Consider the following 27,715-nt stretch of genomic DNA (forward strand, 5'->3'; position numbering starts at 1 on the left):
AATCTTTTAAAAAATTCAAATGAACTCTTTATCTAAAAGGAGATGTTTTTATATTTATGTATTAGTCAGGTTGGAGTGCCATGACAGGACACCATACACTGGGTGGTTTAAACAACAGAAATTCCAGCTCCCAAGACTGGAAGTCCAAAATCAAGGTGTGGGGAGGTTGGCATTTGGTGAGACCTGTCTTCCTGGATTACCAAACAGCTGCCTTCTCACTAGGTCCTCATATGGCTTTTCCTTTGTGCACTTGGAGAGAGAGAGAAGGTGAGAGAGAGAGAGAGCGCGTGTGCATGCTCTGGTATCTTTCCTCTTCTAAGGACACCAGTCCTGTTGAATTAGGTCCAACCCTTTGACCTTATTTAACCTTAATTACCTCCTGAAAAGCCCCATCTCCGAATACAGTACAGTCACATTGGGGGTTAGGGCTTCAACATAGAAGGGGACATAATTCAGTCCATAACAACTCAGTAACACATTTCCCAGGGGTCTGGGTCGAAATTGAATCCACTTTTTTAAACTATAAAACATCTTGTTTCTTTTTAATGCTTACTAATTGATGACCCACATTTTAAAAGGTTTTATCACAGTTTAAAAGATCATGGCCGCTTTAACTGTAGCATTATTTTATCTGTGCTTACCAACTCTAGGAGAATTGGATCAAAAGTCTAAAATTAGCATATATTAATTTTTCCATGCTTGTCTAATTTTTAAACGTTTAGTTTAACATAATGGTTAAATAATATAATTTTAAGTACTAAAAATAAAATTTAAAACATACAAAAGGAGTAAAGAAGGGATAAATTTAGAAATAAGATTTGAATACAAAATGTAATGTGTATTTCTGAAAATTTTTGTCAAGTATCTAAAACATACTTAAAATGAACCCTGACATAAGTATCTCTTAGATCAGTTTATAAATTGGCTTTAGAAAAGTAATGTGAAAAACCATCCTCTAACAAATTCTGACATATCAATTAGTTATATGACCCAAAGCTCAAATTTTGTGGACTGTGACCACCTCATATAAAATACATTCAGGGGAGCCTGGGTGGCACAGTTGATTAAGCAGCCAACTCTTGGTTTTGGCTTAGGTCATGATCTCTGGGTTGTGAGACTGAGCTCAGAGTTGGACTCTGTGCTTGGTGACAAGTCTGCTTGAGATTCTCTTTCCCTCTCTCTCTGCCCCTCCTACTTGTCCTCTCTTTCTCTCTCAGATAAATAAATAAATAAATAAATCTTTAAGAAAATAAAATGCACTCATGCCCCTTTTTATCAATGCCTCATCTTCCTTTCATTGTTTTATTTCTTCCACAACCCTTATTTTCTGAAATATTATATAATTTGCTCATTTTGTTTGTCTGCCTACTTCAACTAGAATGCAAGATCCATAAGGTCAGGGTTTGTGTCTGTTTTGTTCATTGCAGAATCTCTGGCTTCCAGAACAATGCTTATTACATGATGGGCATTTAATATACATTGGCTGAATAAATAAATAAATAAATAAATAAATAAATAAATAAGTAATAAGCCGATTATTCTGTCCAGTGGGATTTTAATAGCCAGATCTTTTTTAAAATGTAAACTATAATTTATAAAGCAATACATCAGAATCACCTGGAGTGCTTGATACAGACCATGTTGAACTCCATCTCCAAATTTGGATTCTGTAGATCTAGCACGAGGCCTGAGAATCTGCATTTCTAATGTGTTCCCAGATCATTCTGTTATTGGTGGTAGAGGAAACATACTTTGAATAAACACTGATTTACAGAAACTAAAACTAAATAGCATCATGACATCTGGGGGATGGTTATGAATTATTAGTATCTGGCCTAAACTCCTGGTATAGTACATCTGTTATATTGTTATTAACCTGCAGAAGCAAATGTAGTGGAGCACTGGATTGATATGTTAGTAAGTGGTCTCCTTGACTCTCTTCCAACAAATTAAAGAGAGTGCTGACTCCCCATAGGCTGTCATCTTGTTCAGGTGTTTCAAATATGGACCTTCGTGATAGAAGTAGACTCACAGAAGGCATGTCCTGGCTCTCCCCAGTCTTGGTTAACTCTGGTTGGATGAATGGAAATTTCCCCTATGGAAGGTTGTTAAGGCTTTTCTTTTGGTGGAGTATTTTTAAAAGAATTTGTAATGCAGCATGAAAAAAAAAAAAAAAGAATAGCATTCCAGTTATTGAGATAGTAGGATTTCGCCCTTCTCTGATAGCTTTCATCTTGAAAAGTCTTTGCAAATATTACCTAATGCTTCAGGCAATCCTTGGAGGCAATTTATACTCTACCTTTTGTTCTTCTAGAGGTTGAAGACAGAGGTTTGGCTTCTATCTCCTATTTTTGTGGCTTCTTTCCTTTTTGGTCTGTTTATGTACTGGAAAAGAGATAGAAATCAGCTGTTAAAAATCAGATTTTCCTACTACTTAGCAACCTCTTGAGGCCAGTTGTTTCCTGTCTCAATTGTTATTTCCGACAATATTATTTTTCATGTGCAATGATTAGTTACTAAGGCAATGATCTTAAGGACTCTGACTCTATTTATCATCTAGCAGGGAGTGAACTTATAAGAAAACAGAGGTCTTGCTTGTATGAACATTCTTTTGTGTTCAGAAAACACACACACACACACACACACACACACACACAATGAAAGAAATGTATGCAGAATTGTCAGCAAAATAACCACGACTTTGTTGGCCTGGAAGTTTCTCATTAACATGCTCACTGTATTCAGTAAGTATTGGGTTAAATTTATCTTATAACTTTTCCCATTTTCTTAAATTTTGAGAGGTTGGAGGTCTACTACCAGTAAGTGTATTTTTTATTGGAGAGGAGAAAGCATATACACAAAATCCAGAGGATCAAGCATATTATTTCTTTCATTCTAGGTATGCCAAATTCACCTTGACCAGTAGAGGGAGGGCAGCTACTCTTTCTAGTCTTTCTTCATTCATTTAACATTTGTTGAGTGCCTAGTTCGGGCTGAGTACTTACCTAGTTTCTGAGATTAGAGCAGTGAACAAAACACAGATTCTGGCCTCATGGAGTTAGATTATAGTAGAGGGGAATAATTAATAAATAAAATTGTGTGTCTGTATTAAAATTAAGAGTAGATAAATACTGTGTAGATATTAAGACAGAGCTTTCAAGTAAGATGAGACATGGTACAGTCTAGAAGGGACTGTGGGAATGAGCCACTTAGATTGTTGAGGGAAGAGCATTCTAGGCAGAGGAAAGTTAGGTGCCAGGATCCTGAAGAAGGAGGATAGCTGACATATTCAGCAGCAATAAGGAAGCAATGGGATGTAGCACAGTGAGTCAGGGGTTTAGTGGTATCAACTGAAATCAGAGATTCAGGAGTATACAGAGAGTTACAGATCAAGTATCCTCATTTTTTGAAGATTTTATTTATTTATTCATGAGAGACACACAAAGAGAGGCAGAGACACAGGCAGAAGGAGAAGCAAGCTCCCTGTGGGGAGCCAGATGCAGGACTCCATCCCAGGACCCCAGGATCATGCCCTGAGCCAAAGGCAGATGCTCAACCACTGAGCCACCCAGATGTCCCAAGTCTCCTCATTAAAAAAAAAAATCCCATAAAGTACTTGGAAGGTTAGCATAGGTAGGAGACCCAAAGAATAGATAGTTATATTTTTTAAAAAGATTTATTTATTTATTTTAAAGATATAGTGAGCATGTGTGAGAATGGTCAGTGAGAGGGTACAGAGGGAGAAAGAGAGAGAAACTGTAAGCAGACCCCCCCACTAAGCATGAAGCCCGATGTGTAGCTTGATCTCACAACCCTGAGATCACAACCTGAGCTAAAACCAAGAGTTGGACGATTGACAGACTTGGCCATCAGGCACCCTAGATATTTAAATTTTACAAGATATTGCACAGAATTGGGTAAAAACACTAAGCTATATTAACTTTTCTCTGGAAAAACTGCAGATTGAATATATGGATTGTTTGAAATTTATGTTTTTTCATAGCATTAGAAATTTGAGACCTCAAGCTTAGCTTCTAATTATCACAAAAGAACTCAGGTTGCATCTTCTAAGGATTGTGCCCTTTAAAGTGAGTCACAGTGAGAATTTGTGCATAGAATTTGGTTTGTTCTGTGCCTTTCCATCATATCCTCCTACTACTCCTCTTCGACCTGCATTAAGACTGAATTTAAACCTATGTTACATCATGCAAACAATCACTTAAGAATTTAGCATTGAATTCAGTCCTTTGTTAGCATAAAATTTTTAAATGACCTAATTTGTTGTTGACCATTGTGATTAGAATAATCACTCCATTGGAATGTATGTACAGTAGAGATAAAGGGAATTAAAACTATGAAGGCTGATTACTCCATTTTCTTCTATGAATAGTTAATGTTATACCCCAGGAAGACCATAGTCTGAAAATGTGTTCAGGTTTCCTTTATGACTCTTGCAGATTTAAGCCAGACTAAACATGTTTGTTTGTAATAAATAGTGACATAAATCAGAAAAATAGCCAGTCTAATTTTGATTGGCAGAATTAATGTCATTGGGTCTAATTTTTTTTACAGTTCTTTATTTCCTATATCTCCTCATGTGTTTTCCCTGCATAACAATAAGAAACATCATTGAATTTTATTTATGAGTAATTTGTTTGGTATTGGTTTTTTATTACATTCTTACAAGGTGTCTTGAGGTTTGGGGGTATTTTTATTATGCACTTTACAATCATATGGCCTACTTATAAGGGGAGAATATTAAGTGGGGTTAGGGGTACATGAGGAGATCTGACTTGCCTAATAATGACCAAAACAATGATATATCTTTTCCTCATGGTGTGAAGCAATGGAACCCCACTGGAAGGGTGATTTGAAGGCTTTTTTCTCAGTAGAGGTGACCAGCTGTCCTCATCCATCCACCCACCCATCCAAACCCTCACTTGATCTCACGTTTCTCTTCAACTACCACCTCATTTCTAAATTCTCTTTCCACTGAAAAAATTCATAACCATTATATACACATATTGCTTTTATACCTCTCTTGTTTCTTCAATGCTTTCCAGATAGGCTTCTATTTTTACCGTTTCTTGATAGTAACTTTTACTGAGGTGATCAAGAATCACATCTTCAAATGCAGTGGTCAGTTCTAAGCCTCATATTATTCTTTCAGCTTATTCAACTGTGTTAACTTTTTTCTTCCTCCTTGAAACACTTTCTTCATTTGTCCTCACTCTCATTTAGAGTTTCCTTTTGCCTCACTGAACACCATTTTTCAGTCACTTCTGCATTTCCCTTACTTCTAAATATTGTAATAGTCTAAGGCTAATCCATGGGCTTCTTCTAGCCTGTGAATTATCTTCTTTGTCTTTATCTCTATGGTGATCTCCTCCTAGTCTCATGGCTTTCAATACCATCTGGATAGTGTCAACCTCAACATTAGGTCTTCTGCTTGGACTTCTCCAAACTTCCAACTCATGTAAAATGGTCTAAATTATGTCTCCTAGTGGTTATAAAAATATGCAATTCATGTTTAATATGTCCAGAACTGGACTTCTGATATCTGCATCCCCAATCTGTATACTTCCTGAAATCTTTCCCACCTATTAATCACAAACCTACCGTTCCAGTTTTTCAAACCAAAAATCTTGGATTGGCATAGACTCCTCTTTCTCTTACATAATACATTTAATTCATCATAAAGCCTTTTGTCTCTTTCCTTAAAATGCATTCAATCTTTTAACCTCTACCACTATCATTCTAGTTCTAGTCACTATCATTATCTCAGACAGTTTTCTTAAGTCCTTGTCCCTTTTACGTTTCCATAGCAACATGAGTTTCAGTTTCCTAATCAATATTTGCTCGTATCAGACATTTTCATTTTAGCCAATTTAGTAAGCATGAAGTAGAATCTCATGGTGAGTTTAATTTTCATTTTCATTATAATTAATGATGTTGAGCAGGTTGACCCATCATATTTAATTGCAACTCATCCTGGCCCATGATACCCTCCAGGTACTGTTTATCTGTTCAATTTATAGTTTTTTTCATAGCACTTATTACCTTCTAACATGATGCATAATTTATTTACATTTATTGCTTATTATGTTTCCCTGATGATCTTGTTTCCCAAGTAGAATGTTAGCATGGAATCTTCCCCTATTTTGCTTGTTGATATAGCCCAAAGAGCCTAGAATAAAACCTGCATTTATTTGGTATTAGATGCATATAGCTTGGGTGAATGAATGATCAATAACCCTGTATTACTAGGAATACTAATACTGAGACTAGTAAAGTTTCCAAGAAGACTTACACAAAAGAAGTGAAGTGGAAGGTTCCTGTCCATTATTTCCCTTCATCATCCATGTGCCACTTGTACTTTCTGTGTCTCTCAAAGGCAGAGGCTGGGCATCTGAATAGCAGACTAGTTGCAGTTAGCAGCTACATATATACATATATATATATAGCTATATATACTGCCCTATATGAAGATCCTCACAGAGAACTTGATGGAGATGAAAAACTACTATGAAACTGACAAAGTATTCAAGTGAAGCAGAATATCTTTTATGGTAGTAAAGAGGAATATATATATATGCAGGGCAATGCCTTGGCAAGAAAAACACAGTGGTAAAGTATGAGACAAAATACCAGATATTATGCTGAGTGTTGCAAATAAAAAGAATACGGCCTTGAGGAGCTTGTCTTGCCCTACTTCCAAGAACTGAAATGGGAAAGATGGCTGAAGCCAGGCTGGGAAGGACCCCGAATGTTCCACTAGGGAATATGGACTTCATGGAGAACAGAAACCACAACGAATTCTTGGTAGGGGAATGACTTGTTTATATCATATCCATGGTGGAGTGAATGAAATGTGTTCCTTCCACACAAGGAGCACAGTTCCAGATTATGGGATTTTTCTGACACAAAATACCCATTTTATATCTACTTGTCTTTTGCTCCATTGGCATAAAATCCACCCCCCCACACACACACACTATATATTTACACACATGCACACATGCATTTTTCTATATAGTGAAATCCTGTTTCTTGTGCAGGACCTGATTCAAAAGGCACTTCTTGCTGTAACATTCTTCCATGATTTAAGCAGAATGAATTTCTTCCCTTTCTATAATATTATGATACTTAATATAGTCTTATTTTGATTTTGGCTTTATTTATGCTTATCTTCATCATAGATGAAGTCTGAAGCCAGAGGTAGGGTCGTAGTTATTTTTTGCCCAATAGTTCACCCACTCTTTGTCTACAGAAATTGTTTGTTGAATGTTTATTGAAACAAAATAAAACAAATAATAAAGACTCCTCTTTCCTTAAAAACTTAACTACAGTGATAATCAAATGCATTTTGACAGTTATTCACATCATAGGTACATTTACACAAATTCAATTATACTATATTGATTTAAAAAATCAAAAGCAAAACAATGGAAAAAGAGGAAAGTAATGAATTCAACAGTGTGGATAGAATTCTTATTGTTGCCCTCACTGAGATACCAATTCATTCCCATCTTGGTCAGTTCCATTCTCATGAGTCCTCATGGTGCGAGCATCTTGCTGTGGTGAACGGATAGTGTTTAAAGATATGCATTTGTCATACAACATTGCCTCTGAGAAGAAGCCAACTACTTTATTTGATATAACCCGCTGACTTTTAGACTCAATTTCCACACAAGGTATTACTCCACAGTAATCTGTAAGCACGATGGTCCTAAGTCCAGGTCATATTTCTAATAGAGTAACTACATATATGGTCTGTCTAACTTAAAAATGTAATGGAGAAAATAGATGATTCCAAGTAGAGCCGCAAAGATAGTTAACACTTGTGGAAGATAAATATCTAAGAAAGATTTAATCATTGCACTTATTCTTGTGGCAAAGAAGGTAGATAGATGTCCTAATAAAGGTCTCTAAATGAAAAATGATTTCTCACATGGAGAATGGTGCCCAGCTGTTCTTCTCCACAGAGTACACAACAGCAGGGAATGTTTAAAATGTAGCATGAAAGATTTATCTCAGATACAGAAAGATCTTCTGTTTGCCAGATACTGAGATGACTTCTTGAGAGAAGTTAACAGAATCTCTTAATGTGGAAACTTTTCTTTTTAACCTCATTCTGTCTGGAATAGTTTATGTCCACATTTTTCAAAGTATGCTCTCACATTTTATGGACTGCTAAGGGAAGTTACTCAAAGTAAAGATTCTGTTATCAAATGCATTTCAGAAACATTAGGCTTAACAAAATTAAACAAAATTCTCTACTGAAGGGCTTCATGGCCTTTGCTGTATGCTTTGGAATTTCTGGTGGAGGTAGGGATGTGTATAGTAAAAAGCACTTCTAAACTTTTACAGGGTGATATTTAACCATATATAACCCATTTTAGAGGCTTTTTAAAGGATTGGTATTCTGCTTTACTTTCTTAGGGATATGTTGACCCACATATTTGAAAGCAGTAGATAAATTAGGTGGATTTTCACATAATATCGAAAAAAATTCTCACTTGCCACATTCCTACTTTTGAAAACAATGACAAAGTACTTCAAAGAGATATCCCTTTAAAAAAAAACACTTAAATATGGATTCCTTTGGAATAATTTCTTTTACAGTTTTACATGCTGTCTAGTGAGCCACAGTGAAATGAAAACCATGAGTGTTCAGAACTAGAAACAGACTCACAGAATCTCACTCCTCACTCTGATTTCTGAACACATCATTTATTATACTAACAGTAGAAGCAGAGGCTATAAATGTACATGTTGTTTTTTGCTGTAGTGAGGATTGCGGCTCTGAAGGCTTCTAATGAAATGAGAGGTATGTATATTCATGATATGGTATAATTGAAGGAGGAGAATTTCACCTAGAATAGCTAGCTTACTCACTACTACGTTGCATGACAGCTTACCCATAGAAAGCAAAACTATCACCCTACATAACTCTTCACATATTTACAGTTATTAGAGTAAGTTCTCAAGATCTTGAGTGAATCTTTTGGGAGCTTCATAAGCATAACCAGAAAGGTGTATGGGAGAGAAGTTATTTCTGTGTCTATTTAACTGATAATTTCAAATGAGGCAAAAAAAAAAAAATAGAAGGTACATGGGGGAAGACACTCACAGAACAAGGTGACATATTATCTGGGTAGTAATTTACTTTGAATGTGTGTGAGATTAAGTGACCTATAATATACACTCTAGAGGTGGTTAGTTAGCCCTTAAAGTACCCAAATCAGGAGTCTCTGTTCCTTAGGGATCTTATATTAATGTGGGTTCTTCAGAAAAACAAACTCTGTGTGTGTGTGTGTGTGTGTGTGTGTGTGTGTAAGAAAGATTTATTTTAGGGCTCAATTCATGGTGTTCATGGGGGCTGGCAAGTTTGAAACTTTAGGGCACACCAGAAACTCAAACAGCAGGGTTTCTATGTAGGAGTCTTGCGGAAAAATTATTTTTTCCTTGGGAAACCCCAGTCTTTGTTTTTAAGAGCTTGAGCTGATTAGATGAAGCCCACTTACCTGCTAATTATAAATGTGAATTACATATAGAAAATAACTACACAGCAATATCTAGACTGGTGTTTAACCAAACAATTGGACACTATATCCTAGCCAAGTTGTTACAGAAAACTATTACAGAGTCTACACAAGCACTTTCAATATTGTTGTCAGAATTCATATCAGAGCCTTGTTCTTCAGCATGAGAATTATTAGAAAATAATCTTATATTGTTGAAATAAGTAGTGGTCAAACTAAGTGGTTGGCCAAAAGGAATGTATGGACATTATTGGCCTTAAATGAAAAAGATCCAGCTCTGGCAGGTCCAGCAGCCTTATGGAGCTAGAACTGAGCTCTGTTTGAATATTTCCCTGCAGAAAAGACTAGAAGGTAAGCTGATGCTACCTCACAGTACTGGACATCCTCTTCAGAGTAAATCTGTCATGCAAGTTTCTCCTAAAAAGCCCAAGACAGAGGGTGACTCTTAAGCTTCCAGGAACAGGTGGTGCAGGGTTCTATCTAGTTGCTCATAAATGTTTGCATTCCAGCAGAATCTTATCTAAGACTTGCTTTCATTGTTACATCCCATCTGGCTTTTATGGCCAAAGGCTTTTACAAAGGCTTTGACTGTTTTTAGATAGCCAAACTAGCTTAGCTTAGTTCACAACAGGAGGAAATTACAATTCAGTATCAAAAAGGAATCCACTGGGAGAAACACTGTGATTTCCTCTCCATTCCAGTTGACTACCATCCTTTTTTCTTTCTTCAAAGATTTTATTTATTTATTCATGACAGACACACAGAGAGTCAGAGACATATGCAGAGGGAATAGCAGGCTCCTTGAGGGGAGCCTGATGCAGAACTCAATCCCAGAACCCTGAGATCATGACCTGAGCCAAAGGCAGATGCTCAACAACTGAGCCACCTAGGTGCCCTGGCTACTATCCTTTTTTGATTTGGATGACTCCGGTAGCAGACTCTAGTTTTCTGTCTCCCAAGATTTAGGTCTTCATTACGATAATGTCTTCATGTAAGAATAATTGAAGTCAAAAGTCGTTGGACGAACCATTTCATTCTTTGTTTCTAGACACTTAAAATTCTTAAAGGGACTAATTAATATGTTGGGGATTCACTCTTCTCTTTAATGTGATTTTGAGCCTCATATGAATCATATAAAGGTTCCTGTCTTGTATATACATGTAAGAGATATAGGCTGATGTCATCTGATGGAAAACAGTCCTTTTAGGAATGCTTTCTCCAAACCATGAAATAGAGAAAATAGGTGTACAGAAAACACAGAAAAACACAGATATTTGAACAATTTAAAAACATAGGACCTTTCCTATATTTTATTAATCCATTAATATTTTCCCACTTAGGTTCTAGAAAATAGGTGTGTGCACACTTAAAAGTGGAGAAAGGTGACTATTCCATCAAGTGAGTTTCCTCTAAAAAAAAAAAAAAAAAAAACCTTTTAAACCATTTCTTAAGAAGCTAACTAATCCATCATGCTTTATCACTGTGAACTTGGAAGTAGGAAAGTAGATCTTGTCCAAAGAGATACACTATATTTTGATTTAGAAGATATTTTGCTTTTGGATGAATACATTGATTGATAACAGGAATCAGCTACATTATTAATAGTAGCTCCCCAAAAAGCTCTGTTATACAAATAAATCTCTCACATTTTTCTTAGCTGCTAAAATAGATGCTTTCTAGATTTATCTTTCATATAATGTGGCCTTGAAGTAAGCCAAGAATTTCTCGCGCATTTGTTTGATAAAGCACAGTGAACTCTTCCCTGCTTTTAGGAAATGCTGCTCTGAACTATTTGGATCTACGCTAAGTGAGTGAAACTGGAATTTTTGCCTCTTTCTTTTTGTTGATTTGAGATTATAGAATGAAGGCACCACTTTCTGTGTGTCAGAATGTGTGACAGATGAGGAGTATTCCTGCAGTGAGGATGACTCAGCAGATTTTGGTGGACAAATGTTTTCCTAATGCAGTACTGAGAATTGTTAGAAGGCTACTTATCCACAGGAACAAGACTATTCATGTCGGCTTCTAATTTCGACAGATCAGTGTTCCCCACCTCCTCATTTTCTCTACTTCTGTTTTCTCTACTTCATCAAAGCTAACTTTACCATATGGCTTCACCTAGGATTCCATTCCCAGACCTAGGGACCTAGGATGCCATAATTTAGACCTTCCCTGAGCCACACATATCTCCAACCAGGACCAAGATGAGGTGCCAGGTTTGGGCCTCTGAGGAGCCCTTGACTAATTGTCCACCCTCTCTTCCCTCTCAGCTCTGGATTGGCTCTGAGCAGAGGAATGGGGTTTTACTTAGGTTCTCTCTTTTGTTCTCATAAGTTAACCTGCCCAGTGCCCTGCCTGGTGCTAACCATATGGTCTTCCCTGGAGCCAGATGAGTTTAATGGTGGTCCTGGTACTTTACCCAATCTCCTGCTTGACCCTTAGTCAAGCTGACTTTGGTCCTACCATATGAACACATCTCTCTTAGAGCAATGCTGCTGCTTCGATTTTCCAACTGTGCCCTTTAAGTGAACGCCTAGTACTTAATGCAGTGAAACTGGGACTAAAACCCACCCATATTCTACCAAGTGAGTGTTTGTAGCTAAGTGGCATCCCTCTGCACATCCGCCTGATGTCAGCTCACCCTGCCCTCCCACAATAATTTTCTGTTGCCTTAGTAACTATACTGCCTGTGATAGTTAATTTTACATGTCAACTTAAAAGGTGTTTTGAGGTAAATTAACGTTTAATTAAGTGAACTTTGAGTAAAATATATTGTAGTCCACAATGCAGATGGGCTTCATCTAATCAGTTGATGACTTGAATAGAACTTAAAAGACTGGCCTCCCCAAGCAAGAGGGAAATCTTCAACAGACTGTCTTGGGACTCCATCTGCACCATTGACTTTTCTGGATCTCTACCTGCTGGCCTTCAGACTGGAGCTGTGTCATCAGCTCTCCTGGGTCTCAGACCTTCCAGCCCACTCTGCAGATTTGGATTTGCCAGCCATCATAATTGCATGAGCCAATCCCTTGTAATAAATCTCTTTCTGGATATATGCACATCCCATTGGTTATGTTTCTTTGGAGAATCCTGACTCATGCCTTGTGTTGTAGTACCTCAAACTATAACACTATTACAAATGTATACATTTTTATGTACCTCTGTATATATACGTGTATTTACTATGGGAAAAATGAGGCTTCATTTTGACTTTGGATCAGAACTCTAATAGGCAGTTTTAATATCTACAATCACAAGAGAGTGTCATTACAAAAACCTTCTAACGAAAAGCTGCAAGACTTTGTAGTTGCTATTTTTCTGCCTGGGATGCTCTTCCTCCTGAGAGTTACAGGGATTATTCTCATATTTTGATTTAGGTCTATACTCAAATGCTCCTTCTCAAGGAAGCCTTCCTCAACCACAGTCTAAAATAACTCCCTTTATCATCTTTCATAGACTTGCCTTAAATGATATTTCTTCAGGGTGCTTACAACCACTTGATATTTTATTATGCATGTATTTATTTCTTTATTGTCTAGCACCCCCTAGTATATGAAATCCATGGACTTTGCTTTATTCACTGCTGTATCCAGACTCAGACTAGATTTTTGAATTGTATTTGTTGAGTGAATTAATAACTGAAAGTTCTACATAATAATAGAGTAATTAACACAAGGCTTGTGAATTTCTATAGCACTCAGTTTGAGCAAAATCAGAATCCTATAACAAGTGCTATATCACTTTAGTGAAAAATGTAATTTTCTATAGCAAATATGTTACAGGGCTGAGAGCTCATGATAAGTTACATTATTGGGAGGTTAACAGAAAATATTATGGAGTAAAGAATTGTTTATGAAGAAGAAAAAAGTAATGTGGTTGTGATGACAAGTAATAGAATATGAATGGACTTAATGTTTAAGATATTTGTCCCATCTGGCCAATTTCCAACTGGGCTGTTTGTTCATGGGCCCTCTGCGGTCCCTGGAATGTGAATGTTTTCCAGCCTTCTCTTGCTTTTCTTACTGAGAAGGGCGGTTTCAACCGAGCATTTGGACACTTATGTTAAACAGAGAGAAAAGAGTATTTGTGTATAAACTTTTATTCCTGAAGTAAAATATTGTGGCTAGTGCAGATCATGTGTCTATTTTTCAGATATTAAGTGCTAACATAAGCAGGTGGTCCATATAAAATAATAAGACAGACTAATTTGTAAGGAGCTACTATTCTGGAGTTGTCTCTCTTTAGTTTAAAGAATTGCTGTACTGCATTCAGCTGGCAAATTGAAGCAGTGATGCTCCATACTAGAGACCCACAGGGTTGAAATATTCCTAAAACACCATGGCAATCTTACCTGGCAACTTCAGCCCACTGCATCTCATCTGCTGGCAGAGAACATTTTGGCTACATAACAAATAGTGGACAGGCTGGAATTGCTTCCCATATCTGAGGATGGCTTTGGGGTTCAAAGCCAGATGGACTGTGGGGGAGAGGACAGGCTTTGGAGTCAGCCAAATGTCAAATTGAAACCCAGCCTTGCCTTTCATTGGACGAACTTGGCTAAGTTATTAAATCTCTTTAAATGCTAATTTCTTCATCTGTAATGTAGAAATAATTGTACTTATCTGGTAAAGTTACCAGGAGGGTTCATCTGTTTCCTAGTAAACACCTGAGAGATGATAATTTTTCTCCTTATTTGGTGTTTTTTTTTTTTAATTTGTTTAGTTTTTTGGGGGGTTGTATATTTTTTAATTGGAGTTCAATTTGCCAACATATAGCATAACACCCAGTGCTCATCCCGTCAAGTGCCCCCCTCAGTGCCTGTCACCCAGTCACCCCAACCCCCCACCCACCTCCCTTTCCACCATCCCTTGTTTGTTTCCCAGAGTTAGGAGTCTCTCATGTTCCATCACCCTCACTGATATTTCCCACTCATTTTCTCTCCTTCCCCCTTTATTCCTTTTCACTATTTTTTATATTAGTTTTGGGTTTTTTTTTTTTTTGTTTCACATATTTACCTCTACAGGACACATAGAATTTATAATTTGTAAGGAATCTGACAGGTTATCTAAGCCAATCCTTTCCTCCTTTTCCACTTGATTCTTAAAATAAACACACACACACACACACACAGAGTTTTCTACTTCCTTTCCTACTTCTGGTCATAACCATAGATGATGAAGAAAGTTCATCTTATTGGCTACTCCCCAGATCTCCGTAAAAAGCTATAATGGTTTCTTTCCAATTGGAAAAGATTTATTCATGATTTTCACTCTCTTAAACACTCCTCCTTTCTAGCAATTGCTTAACACAAAACATGAATGAAATGTCAGTGCTAGATCCTGTCCTTTCCTGTCTTGCCCCATCTAGAGAAGTGATTTTTAGAAGGGCTTCCCCTTGTTTACCTTTGAACATTTGAAAACATATAAGCAGAGTGCAGTTCACTTTTCTAAACAGAGCTATGAATTTATTATTCATGTTTATACTAAAACAAACAAGCAAACTTGGAGCTGCAGCATCTCATCCTACTTAACCTAGAAACATAATTTTTTGTTCTTGTGTGATAAGGAATTCTGTTTTTATTGAGGTATAATTCCCACACAATAAAACACACTGATCATAATTTTTATGAGGAGATAAGGAATTTTAATCTCATGACATAGTTTGTGAGAAGTTTAAGACTACTGATTGAAACCAAAACAAAACCCAAAAAGTGATGTAAAAGATCTCGTTCAGAACTCAAAAACCAGAAGTGTAAAATATCAGTGCAGGAACACTGAATTTCCCTTGGTCTTCAGCTCCCCGATTATTATTGCATGTGGCATTGCCTCTTGCAGAAGGTGGCCTTTGAAAAGGCCAAATTGTAAAATCTGTAAAATTGTAAGGTTAATTGTAATCCTAATTAGCTTCACCAATGGTAGTATTAACAAGGATAAGGACTTTCTTGGATTAAAAGTTCTGTGATATTTTAAATAAATCTGGCCCTCTGATTTACTCCATTAAAAACACCTGTTTCATTTCCTATGGTCAACAGCAAAGGCATTACACTGCAGAAAGTCTTATTCTTTTTTAAGATTTTTATATATTTTGAGGGGATGAGGGGCAGGGGGAAGATGAATCCCAAGCCTATTTTGCACTTAGCATGGAGCCAGACATGGGGCTGGATCCCACGACCCTGAGAACTTGACCTGAGCCGAAACCAAGAGTCTGATGCTTAACCGACTGAGCCACCCAGGTGCCCCTACACTGCAGAAGATTCTTAAAGCATGCAGCAGCTATTGAGTTTTGCCATTGTCAGACCTGTATAGTCTCCATATTTGCTATCTTAGCATTTGTGGTTAGAATTATTTGTGAGGGACCCAAAGGTCTAAGATACATGCCATTTTTGAGTGGGGATGATACCTCTATCACATTGCTGTGAAAATGAAACGTGACTTACCTGGCACAAATCTAGAGTGCCTTGGTGTAAGATTCATACATGGGAATCATTTCACTAGTGAATAACCTATCTGATGGTTCAGCCCCCACCCCCTTCATGTAGCTGGAGTTCTGAACATATTTCTCAGGGATGTCAAAGAATTGTGTGATCAGATGACGTATGATGGTATTTTCTATTTTAAAATTCTTCAATAATAAAAATAACAAATGTCTCTCTGAAGCATGATGATTCCCCCAAGCAAGAAAGTTATTATGGTCATCAAGAACAAATAGTCACAAAGAACAATGAATACAATTGAAGGGTTTCAAATGGTAAGCATTGTATGATGATGAAAAATATCTCAAGTGTCAATGCTGTCAGACCATCATGAGGCACCCCGTGTGCTCAAGGCTGAGAACTTGCCAGCTCAACTTCATGTCACATCTACTGTGTGTTAGTACATTATCAGAGATAGATAACCTTTCATGGGAATTCCCACAAAGCCACACCAGTGCCAGAAAGATCAGTGAAAAATATGCAGCCGTAACTGAGAATTTTTCCTAACACATTTTTAAAAAGATTTTATTTTTATTTATTCATGAGAGAGAGAGAGAGAGAGAGGCAGAGACATAGGCAGAGGAAGAAGCAGGTTCTCATAGGGAGCCCGATGCAGGACTCGGTCCTGGACCCCAGGATCACATCCTGAGCCAAAGGCAGACACTCAACCCCTGAGCCACGTAGGCGTCCCTTCTAACACATTTTTATTGAACATCTATTTTGTGTGTACCTGGTCCTGAAATGACAAATTTGAACATGTTGAGTGTACCCCTGAGGAATTTGCAGTGTGATGGAAAACATGGCCACATAAAGAGATATAAAACAATGAGTTAAGGGCATCAATAGAAGTCCTTGGAGGGTGCTAGAAGAACCCAGGAGAGGGCTACCTAAGCTGGACAATGGGGATGGAGTTATGTGCGGAGTAGTTAAGGAAAGTTTCTTGAAGAAGAGAAACTGAATCTTACAGGATGCCCAGGAGTTCTAAAATGCCCATGATCTATTTACTCAAAATCAACTACCTTTATACCACACTTTCTTTTTTTTTTTTTTTTAACCTGAGAACTGCTCTTTTAATTTAAGATGGAGATTAGTAAGAATCAAAGAGCTTTTAACATACTTAAAAGATTTGCAAGAGAAAGAAGTTCCTTTCTTGCTACATGGCTCAGTGTTGTTTAATGCTGGGTCAGTAAACCACCTAAAATCACCTTGTGTCATCGGAAACACCAGTGTAGTATAATTGCTTCATTTTCTACAAAAGACAAGATTGTACTGAAGAGAAAAAACACTGAATAAACATTTATAAACATTGAAAATAGTCATTGAACAAAGTACTGAAATACGTCCCTACTGTTCCTGATTCTGTCCAGCCTTACCACTTAAAATAAGCCCTCTCCTTCCCTTTTCAAACAAATGAATTCTAAACAAAGTAAACTTCAACTGAAATTTGGCCAGCTACTTTCCTCACTGAAAGTTCTAGTCTAAGCCTCAATCCTCCACATCTATAGAATATATGGCTTGGGGGTGCCTGGGTGGCTGCAGTCAATGTTTTCTCCTTATCCAGATGTACTAGACAAAGAATATCACTTATCACTCTCTATTTGTACAGTAAGCAAAGTTAGAGAGCTCTGTTTTATAGAGCCTGGCCTTTCCTCCTACTCCTGTTCTGTATTAGCTTTCTTTTTTTAGTTTGAAAAGTTTTATCTGATTTTTTTTGTATATTTTTTATTGGAGTTTGATTTGCCAAAAATATAGCATAACATCCAGTGCTCATCCTGTCAAGTGCCCCCCTCAGTGCCCATCACCCAGTCACCCCATCCCCCTACCCACCTCTCTCTCCACCACCCCTTGTTCGTTTCCCAGAGTTGAGTGTCTCTCATGGTTTGTCACCCTTACTGATATTTCCCACTCATTTTTCTCTCCTTTCCCCTTTATTCCCTGTCACTACTTTTTATATTCCCCAAATGAATGAGACCATATAATGTTTGTCCTTCTCCGATTGACTTACTTCACTCAGCATAATACCCTCCAGTTCCACCCACGTTGAAGCAAAGGGTGGGTAATGGTTGAGTAATATTTCATTGTATACATAGACCACATCTTCTTTATCCATTCATCTTTTTTTTTTAATTTTTATTTATTTATGATAGTCACACAGAGAGAGAGAGAGAGGCAGAGACACAGGCAGAGGGAGAAGCAGGCTCCATGCACCGGGAGCCCGACGTGGGATTCGATCCCGGGTCTCCAGGATCGCGCCCTGGGCCAAAGGCAGGCGCCAAACCGCTGCGCCACCCAGGGATCCCTCCATTCATCTTTTGATGAACACTGAGGCTCCTTCCACAGTTTGGCTATTGTGGACATTGCTGCTATAAACATTGGGGTGCAGGTGTCCCGGCGTTTCACTGCATCTGTATCTTTGGGGTAAATCCCCAGCAGTGCAATTGCTGGGTCGTAGGGCAGGTCTATTAACTCTTTGAGGAACCTCCACTCAGTTTTCCAGAGTGGCTGCACCAGTTCACATTCCCACCAACAGTGCAAGAGGGTTTCCCTTTCTCCACATCCTCCCCAGCATTTGTTGTTTCCTGTCTTGTTAATTTTCCCCATTCTCACTGGTGTGAGGTGGTATCTCATTGTGGTTTTGATTTGTATTTCCCTGATGGCAGGTGATGTGGAGCATTTTCTTGTGTGCTTGTCGGCCACGTGTATGTCTTCTTTGGTGAAATTGCTGTTCATGTCTTTTGCCCATTTCATGATTGAATTGTTTGTTTCTTGGGTGTTGAGTTTAATACGTTCTTTATAGATCTGGATACTAGTCCTTTATCTCATATATCATTTGCAAATATCTTCTCCCATTCCATAGGTTGTCTTTTAGTTTTGTTGTTTCTTTTGCTGTGCAGAAGCTTTTTATCTTGGTTAAATCCCAATAATTCATTTTTGCTTTTGTTTCCTTTGCTTTCATAGATGTATCTTGCAAGAAGTTGCCGTGGCCAAGTTCAAAAAGGGTGTTGCCTGTGTTCTCCTCTAGGATTTTGATGGATTCTTGTCTCACATTTAGATCTTTCATCCATTTTGAGTTTATCTTTGTGTATGGTGTAAGAGAGTGGTCTAGTTTCATTCTTCTGCATGTGGCTGTCCAATTTTCCCAGCACCATTTATTGAAGAGACTGTCCTTTTTCCAGTGGATAGTCTTTCCTGCTTTGTCAAATATTAGTTGATCATAGAGTTGAGGGCCCATTTCTGGGTTCTCTATTCTGTTCCATTGATCTATGTGTCTGTTTTTGTGCCAATACTGCACTGTCTTGATGATCACAGCTTTGAAGTACAACTTGAAATCCAGCATTGTGATGCCCCTGGCTCTGGTTTTCTTTTTCAATATTCCCCTGGCTATTTGGGGTCTTTCCTGATTCCACACAAATATTAGATGATTTGTTCCAACTCTCTGAAGAAAGTCCATCGTATTTTGATAGGGATTGCAATGAATGTGTAAATTGCCCTGGGTAACATTGACATTTTCACAATGTTGATTCTTCGAATCCATGAGCATGGAATGTTTTTCCATGTCTTTGTGTCTTTCTCAATTTCTTTCAGAAGCATTCTGTAGTTTTTAGGGTATAGATCCTTTACCTCATTGGTTAGGTTTATTCCTAGGTATCTTATGCTTTTGGGTGCAATTGTAAATGGGATTGACTCCTTAATTTCTCTTTCTTCAGTCTCATTGTTACTGTATAGAAATGCCACTGATTTCTGGGCATTGATTTTGTATCCTGCCACACTGCCAAATTGTTGTATGAGTTCTAGCAATCTTGGGGTGGAGTCTTTTGGGTTTTCTAAGTACAGTATCATGTCATCTGCGAAGAGAGAGAGTTTGACTTCTTCTTTGCCAATTCGAATGCCTTTAATGTCTTTTTGTTGTCTGATTGCTGAGGCCAGGACTTCCAGTACTATGTTGAATAGCAGTGGTGAGAGTAGACATCCCTATCGTGTTCCTGATCTTAGGGGAAAGGCTCTCAGTGTTTCCCCATTGAGAATGATATTTGCTGTGGGCTTTTCGTAGATGGTTTTTAGGATTATACCACACTTTCTAAACACACTGATAGAAAACAACTGTACATTTAGATCTGTATCTCCCGAGTTTCACTCTCCGTAGTTTTAGTTACCTGCAGTCAATTGGGGTTCATCAGGTAGGCATGCCATCATTTCATCCTCATCATTAGAAGAAGAAGGGTGCATACAGTACAGCTAGATATGTGAGAGAGACCACATTCATGTAACTTTTATTACAGTATATTGTGATAATTGTTCCAGTTTATTATTAGTTGTTATTGTTAATTTCTTCTGTGACTAATTTATAAATTAAACTATGCATAGGTATGAATGTATAGGGAAAAATATAGTGTATATCGGGTTTGGTACTATGTGAAGTTTTGGGCATCCACTGGAGGTCCTGGAACATGTCCCCACAGATGGGGAGAACTACTGTGATTGAAAGTACAGAGGAAAGTAGCAGTGTCTTTAGTCCAGGAAGAGAGGCAGAAAGGAGAGGGGATGCTGGGATTCCCTAACTGTAGCCAGGTGGTTTATCGGAGTTTGCCTCATATCTACTGGACAGCCCTTTTCTGGACAGCTGTGTCTAATACTTGTCAGTGGGAAAGATTTTGAATTTTCAGATATGTGGCCTTTGACATGAATCTAGCAGGGAGTCTAGATGCAGAGATGCAGCCATGCCAGTTGTCAGATGGCAAGTGTCTTAATCCAGGGCAGAAGGGGAGAGCTTGACTGTCATCAGCTTCCCCGAAGATTGATAAATTGGATGCAGACAGCGAGAGCCTAGGGCTGCCAAATAGAACTTTAAGAGTGAAATATAACTGCTATGTGTAGAACTCTGAAAAACACCCACATACCCCAAACACATCAGGATCCTGTTTAGAGTTAGAGCATGTTATATTAGAAATGATAATAATAGTTAATATCATGAAGCCTATTTTCTGCCTCCTTAGGAAGGCAACAGCCTGCAGTGGATGGAATATGTATTGTATGGGCAGGGCAGGAGTGCCGCTTCCTCTCATGCATACTCACCCCCACACTGTTGGCCACAATGCCTATGTCTGGGAGAGTGCGTAGTGTCGGTATTTATGTGAATTTGTGTGTGCCTGTCTCTGTTTTGGGGTTGGAGTATGTGGGTGTGTGTATCTGTGTGCATCTGTCTGTACACAAGTACATGTGTAGATATGTGTGTGTATCTGCCTATGTTTGTCTTGTCTCTGTGTGTGTATATATGTGTCTTTGTGTGCATATGTAGGCATATGCATGTATCTGTGTCTCTGTCTCCATATACATGTGTGGATAGATGTGTGCATCTGTATGTGCTTGTTTCACCGCCTACATCTGGCTTATCTGTGTATGTATGTGAAGGATGGTGTGAGTATATCTATATGTTATTGAGTACATTTGTGGACACATGTGTATGTCTGTGTGTTTGACCACCTATACCTGTGTGTGCTTGTGTGTGTATAGGTCCCTGCTATGTCCTGTGCTCTGGAAGCTGAGCTTCCAAATTACATGGAAGCCTCAGGCTGGATTTCCTCTGCGGTCACTGATAGCACTCAGAAAGGCCACTTCTGTTGATGCTTGCCCATATGTGTGGCTGTGCCGATGGCAGTTAAACAACAATCTGAGCTTTACACTTGGTCACCTTAGAGACTCCTAACAGGAGTGATGAGAAAAGATTTTTACTTCTTTGCAGCTCAAGAAGACCTGCCCAAGCCAGAAAATGAAATTCAAGCTCAGTCTTGTCTGCTGCAGGGGATCTATTAATATCCCGCCAATTGTTTCCACAGGTTTGCTATGAGGTAGGATAGGCTGCAGTCATTACCTATTTTTTACTTATGTATGTCAGCTTAAAGTATAGAAAAGTCTAGGGGCACCTGGATGGCTCAGTCGGTTGAGTGTCTGACTCTTGATTTTGGCTCACGTGATGACTTCAGGGGTCTTGAGATTGAGCCCCACGTCAGTCTACTGGTTGCTCAGTGGGGAGTCTGCTTGAGATTCTCTCTCCCTCTGCCTCTGCCCTTCCCCCTGCTCACATACACACTCTCTTTTTCTCTCTCAAAATAAATAAATGAAATCTTTTTAAAGAGTATAGAAAAGTCTAGAGTCACAGAGTTAATTATACTGTTATACTGTTGTGTTTTAAGTGACTGTATCATTAGCTGTTTTAATGTCTCTCTGTTCCTTGTATGATCAGGAATATGTACCTTTCCATTGGCCTCATTTCCCAGAAACAAATGCACTATGTTTACTTTGGAAAATGCCACAAATGCCTTCTTGCTGGTTCCTCGAATTGTGTTTCAGTTTTATCTAAATTTATTTGGCTGAAATAAGCTATAATTTTTAAAAACAATTTTGTCAAATAAACTACAAGAATGTTTAGCCAATTTTTGATCCCCAGTCTCAAAATTAGGCTCCTCTCCCAGTCTTTTTGTGCTTGGAAATTCAGACATACCTCAGTAACATATTTTTGCCTAATTTTCCAACTTTCTACTTGGCAGATGCATGTGCAATTTAATGAAATATCATCTTAGATATTTTATTTTAAAGATTTATTTATTTATTTGAGAGCAGACACATGCTTAAGAGAAAAGAAAGGCAGAGGGAGAGGGAGAAGAGAATCTCAGGCAGACTCCCGGCTGAGTGTGGAGCTGGGTGTGGGGCTCAGTCTCAGGTACCCGAGATCATGACCAGAAATCAGGAGTCAGATGCTTCACTGACTGAGCCTCCCAGGCACCCCTCATCTTAGATATTTTAAGTTCAACTTGGCTGATTGAGGAGGAGGAATAAAAATTAGTGTTATGAACAGTAGTATTTGATGTTCAAGAAGCATTGGTAAATATTATTGTTTTAAAAATTAACCCCATGGAGTATAGAGATGTTGTCTTTAGCGGAAAATTTCAAAAATGAAAATAAGCACAGATCCACTCTTTGACTCTTCAAGCCAGTACCCTGGAAGAAATAAGGAGTGGTGCCTCCAAGTGCTCACAGCTCATGCCATGGAATCTTCATCTCACTCACCCCACGATGGATGGCTTTGTGTCTCAAGGTAACATAACTCAGATAAGATGGACTTTCTGAGCTAGAGAATCTCTGCAATCATACAGGCCCCACGATCCCTGAGCCTCAGGAGGTACCTAAAGACAGAAGAGTCACAACTTACTCCAGGCCTGCTGACTCCTGATTTGGGCTCTCTCCTGTGCACATGGGATTCTTCAGTAGCTTTCCCAGTGACTGGTAGATGAGAGTTGACTCAACAGCAGGGCATGGGAAACCTCATTTCCCATCTCCTGTCCTCATGTCTAGTCCAAATTACTGCCATTCCTCCCTTGTCACTTTACATTCAGGAAGTACAAATGTCTCATAAATACACCATGGCATTTTACATCTTCCTGTCTTTGTACTTTCTGTACCTTCTGCCTAGATGCTGTCAGTAATGAGAGGTGCCAAGAAAACTCTCACATTGGCACCCAACTCATTGCTGTTAATTCCCTTTATACTCAGTTTTGCTTCCATGAGTGCTTACTTCCACTGTCCCCCAAACACACACACACACACACACCCTTAATTCTTCTCATTTCTGATAAGCCAACAACTTAAGGTTGCATTGGTACCTGAACATGATGGAGTTTTCTAGCTGCTTTGCTGCCAGGGAGGGTAGCAGGGATGCTGAAAGAGGCAGGAGACAAAGAAAAGTGGCCACTGAAGGCAGTCTCATCTGATCAGAGTTTTGCTTAGGTCCAGCCCACTGATTACACCGTACAACTATCAGAAGTTTCTGGATGGCAGTTTTGTGTCAGAGGTACATGTGAATGTTTAGAGGTGCTGGGTTCTCACTTTTGGGTTTCTCTGCACATTGATCAAAATACTTAATACTGATCTAACTATTTATTTCTTCAATGAGAATCATGGTTAAAAACCAATACAATAGTATTAAGTGAAATTTTATTTGTCCTTCATGATTGTGCCTTTCAAAAACTATAGGTTTTGGGAGGGGAAAACTCTAGATGTTCTGATTATCTATTGCTGAGTAGAAGACCACTGAAGTAGTGGCTTATGATAACATTTACTTTGCACATGAGTCTGCAATTTGGTCTGGTCTCAGGCAGCTAGCTCTTCTCTGCTGTACTTGGTGTCAGCTGGGGCAGCTTGAAGGCTAGTGTTGAATTATCTGATAGGCTCCTTCACTCACGTGTCAGGCAGGTGATGCTGGCTGTCAGCTGACAGCCCAGCTGGAGCTGTCACCAGGATGGGTGGCCTCTTCCTGTGGCCCATGCTTCCTCACAGCATTGTGGCTGGGTTCCAAGATGAGTGTCCTTAGAAAAGGAGGCAGGAGAAAGCCCTATCTCCTTTATGACCTAGCCTAAGAAATTACGCAGGATCATTTCTGCCACATTCCATTCATCCCCACAGCCCCAAAGCCTGCTCAAATTCAAGAAGGAACGTGTGGGACCAGAAATATTGCTTTGGCCATTTTTAGAAAATACAATCTGCTACACTGGAGCATAAAGACATTTTAATTAACTTGTTATTGCTGGTTCTCCTGTTCATTCTAGCCAACAAAATCTTCTTCAGGGTGGGTTGTGTGGGGGCCAAGAAAACCTTTTACATGACTAAGTAATTATTGTATTTGGTTTCTTTTATAATTAGACCTGCCCTCCATCACCAACATTTATTTGTCCAGAGAGAAAAACTTTTGTGCATATAACAATTAGGTCCATGTGGATGAAAGGTTTTTATTACAACAGCTTTAAAAACAATCTCATAAACTATTGTACAAGATTAAATTTCGGCCCATCCACTTTAGTATTTAATGCTTTGTGTACAACTGAGAGATTTACAGGAAATTTGAAGTATTGATTTGAGTAGATATAGGTTCTTAGCAACAATGAGTGCAGTCTTTGACCAAATATCTATGTTTTCTGGAATGTAATTAAAGAAGTTGTCTAGAAATATGTTGATTTGCATAACATCATTAATTGATTATCTTCAATTAAGTAGTTTAGTTGTAATTAAATTTGTCCTTTAAAAAAATTTGTCCTCTTTAAAAAATTAATAAGGAAAATCACATAAGAATTTGGCCTTGAGAAACATACTACAAGGTGTAAAAATTGTAATAGTATTGCAAATATTTGAACTGTTCTGAAACTTATCTTTTGTCTCATTCAACCTGCGTTATTGTGAGGCCATGTTTCTTTCTGGATGCCTAGAAAAATCCCCGAGTCAGAAAATAGGGTCTTGGTTCTGCCACTATCTGTTGTATGACCATAAGCAAGACACAAAATTTGGTGTACCTCATTTGTAGAATGAAGGCATTTGACTAAACAATCTCTAAAATTGTTTGTTTTATGAATAATACAGAAGAATGCCATTTGCTGAAAGGGAGTATAAAAAAAACAAAAATAATATGAAGAGATAATGTTGTCTGATGTTAGACTAGTAATTAAAAATATTCGAAACCATATATTTTACTTAGAAATGCACTTCAAAATCTTTTATTTCCCAGCAACCAATTATTCAAACTCTCTTGAGACATTTCAGGATCTTGTTTGGATTTGATTAAGGAAGTCGTCAGCCCTTAGCTTGTTTTATATGACTTCATTACAATTTGAGAAGCAGATGGTTACTTAATAGATACTATTTGATAAAGGCAAAACTAGGACAAGGCTCTTCGCATCTTAAATAGATCTTAAAATAACAGTCTTATGAAGCCTTGCCAGTAATTCAGTCTGTATCCATATTACAGACAGTCAAAAGGAGGCAGGGACCTTTGTTTTAGGACAGTTACTAATGCCAAAGTCTTTATTCTTTGGGAGTTTTGATTATTGTGATAGATTAAATATAGATCTCTTTAAATATTTATAACCACTTTGAACACCTTTTAATTCAACCAATATTTATAGAACATTTACTTCAAATTAGATGCTTAGTATTAGGATCTCAGCCACGAATGTAAATGGCACTTAGCGCAGGTCCTCAAGGAATGCAGAGCTTGTCAGAGTACCAGTGCTTACCCTGAACACTCAGTAAGCTATACTATCCCTTAAAATGATATTATATTCATTCTATTTTGTATTAATCAAAACATTCATTTGATATGGACAAAAAATAATAGCAAACTACTGTTGATCTCTTATAACATGTCAGATATAATGCCATGCAGTTTATATTCATTGCCTAATACAACACCCACTTTGAGGAGTCTTTTTCAGCATGGATCCTACAGTCAAAGATTTTGGATTCAAATTCCATCTTACCCAGTAAGTGGTGATGACCTCAAGTCTTATTGCATTGACCTTTGAGGATTACATGTGGATTTACATAATCATGCAAAATAATATAGTGTCTGGAACAATGTTCAATAAATGTTAACTCCTTATGATTGTTTTTGTCATCATCAACTCTATCGATAGGTAATAGAGAAAATTTTTGTGTGGCTTTGAATAATAAAGTAACTTGCCCAGTCACACAGCTTTTAAGCGGCAGGGCTGGAAAGCCGATTAATGCCAAATTTCTTAACTTCTAATCTGTAATTCTGCCTGGTGATTAAAATTATGAAATTTAGTAAAATATTTCAGTTCTTTTAATTCTGTTAAGTGATCAACACTTGATCCTTCCAAGATTCCTATGGTCAAAATCCCAGGTTATCTGGTTTTGTGTGCCAAAGATTTGCAAGTGAACTAATCCAGTTTCTCATCTAAAGTCTCTGGACATGGAAAAATAGTTTTTGGTAGGTGGAAACAGAAAAAAAAAAAAAAAAGATTGGGAGTGCCCCCTTTGAATAGGCAGGAGTCTTTGTGGCTTGAATTATTCTTTCTAAAACTTTTGATCTGTTATTCCTATCCTAAGAGAAACTTATACATTTATGTTTCTTTTTTGTCTTTTATAAAACCCACATCAGAATGAGTCAAATGTCTAAAATTTCTTAGGATTAGTGAAGCAGAAATAGTTAATGAAAGCTCTCAAAAGAGACATAGAATGTGGTATTCATTCACATGCCAGATAAAGTGTGATTTATTCACTTTGGTGCCAAAGAGCAGATTCCTAAACTACTTTAGGAAAACATGAATGAGAGTGGAAAAATACACTGGAATGAGAAAAGCTAAATTCTAAGGAGAGGCCCGAGGTCAGAGCAAGATTCCCCACAGATGACTGGTGCCATTCAGAGCGTTGAGTTAGTGTACGTCCCTCCTTGTAAGGCGCCCTTGGTCAGGACTGGACAAGATTGAACCTGCTGATGTAACTCAGGTAGCTCCAGTTATAAAGGGAACCAGGCCACAGGATAGAGAGCCCAGATACCTTTGGCTTGATGCTCTGTTTGACATCTCACAGTGCCATTCATTAAAGGGACAGGAAAGCAAGCTGGTCTTGTCACGAAGCCTGTACTGAGAACACCAGTAAAATAACTCAACGTGCATTTTTCATAGTTTTGATGTTCTCTGCATCACCCTCTGTAGCAGTATACGCCTGTGTGTATGTGTATGGCTAAATTATAAAGCTTACCCAGTCATTATTTCCTGGACCTGGATGCATTTGCCATGCATTCCTTTCAGTTTAGTCTTCATGTCTGAAACTATTTTTAGTGCTATTTCTGTTTTCATATTCCTCAATACTTCCCTCTGCCTTCTCCTGCATAGATGCTGATGAGCCATAG

At 38.1% G+C, this 27,715-nt stretch overlaps 2 long non-coding RNA genes across 2 annotated transcripts in view; one reads left to right on the forward strand and one right to left on the reverse strand.

The window, feature by feature from the left end:
* Nucleotides 1-10,020, reverse strand: part of LOC144297619 (uncharacterized) — a 46,076-nt gene extending 36,056 nt beyond the window's left edge. Inside the window, exons 1-3 of the long non-coding RNA XR_013364578.1 lie at nucleotides 9,912-10,020; nucleotides 2,300-2,385; nucleotides 1,618-1,724 (exon numbers count right to left, since the gene is read on the reverse strand). This is a non-coding gene — a long non-coding RNA (uncharacterized LOC144297619). The remainder of the gene's footprint in view (nucleotides 1-1,617; nucleotides 1,725-2,299; nucleotides 2,386-9,911) is intronic.
* LOC144297620 (uncharacterized) overlaps nucleotides 1-27,715 on the forward strand; it is a 90,171-nt gene that overhangs the window by 31,061 nt on the left and 31,395 nt on the right. The window lies entirely within an intron of this gene.

This window comes from Canis aureus, chromosome 25, assembly GCF_053574225.1.
Source record: "Canis aureus isolate CA01 chromosome 25, VMU_Caureus_v.1.0, whole genome shotgun sequence".
Taxonomy (NCBI): Eukaryota; Metazoa; Chordata; class Mammalia; order Carnivora; family Canidae; genus Canis; species Canis aureus.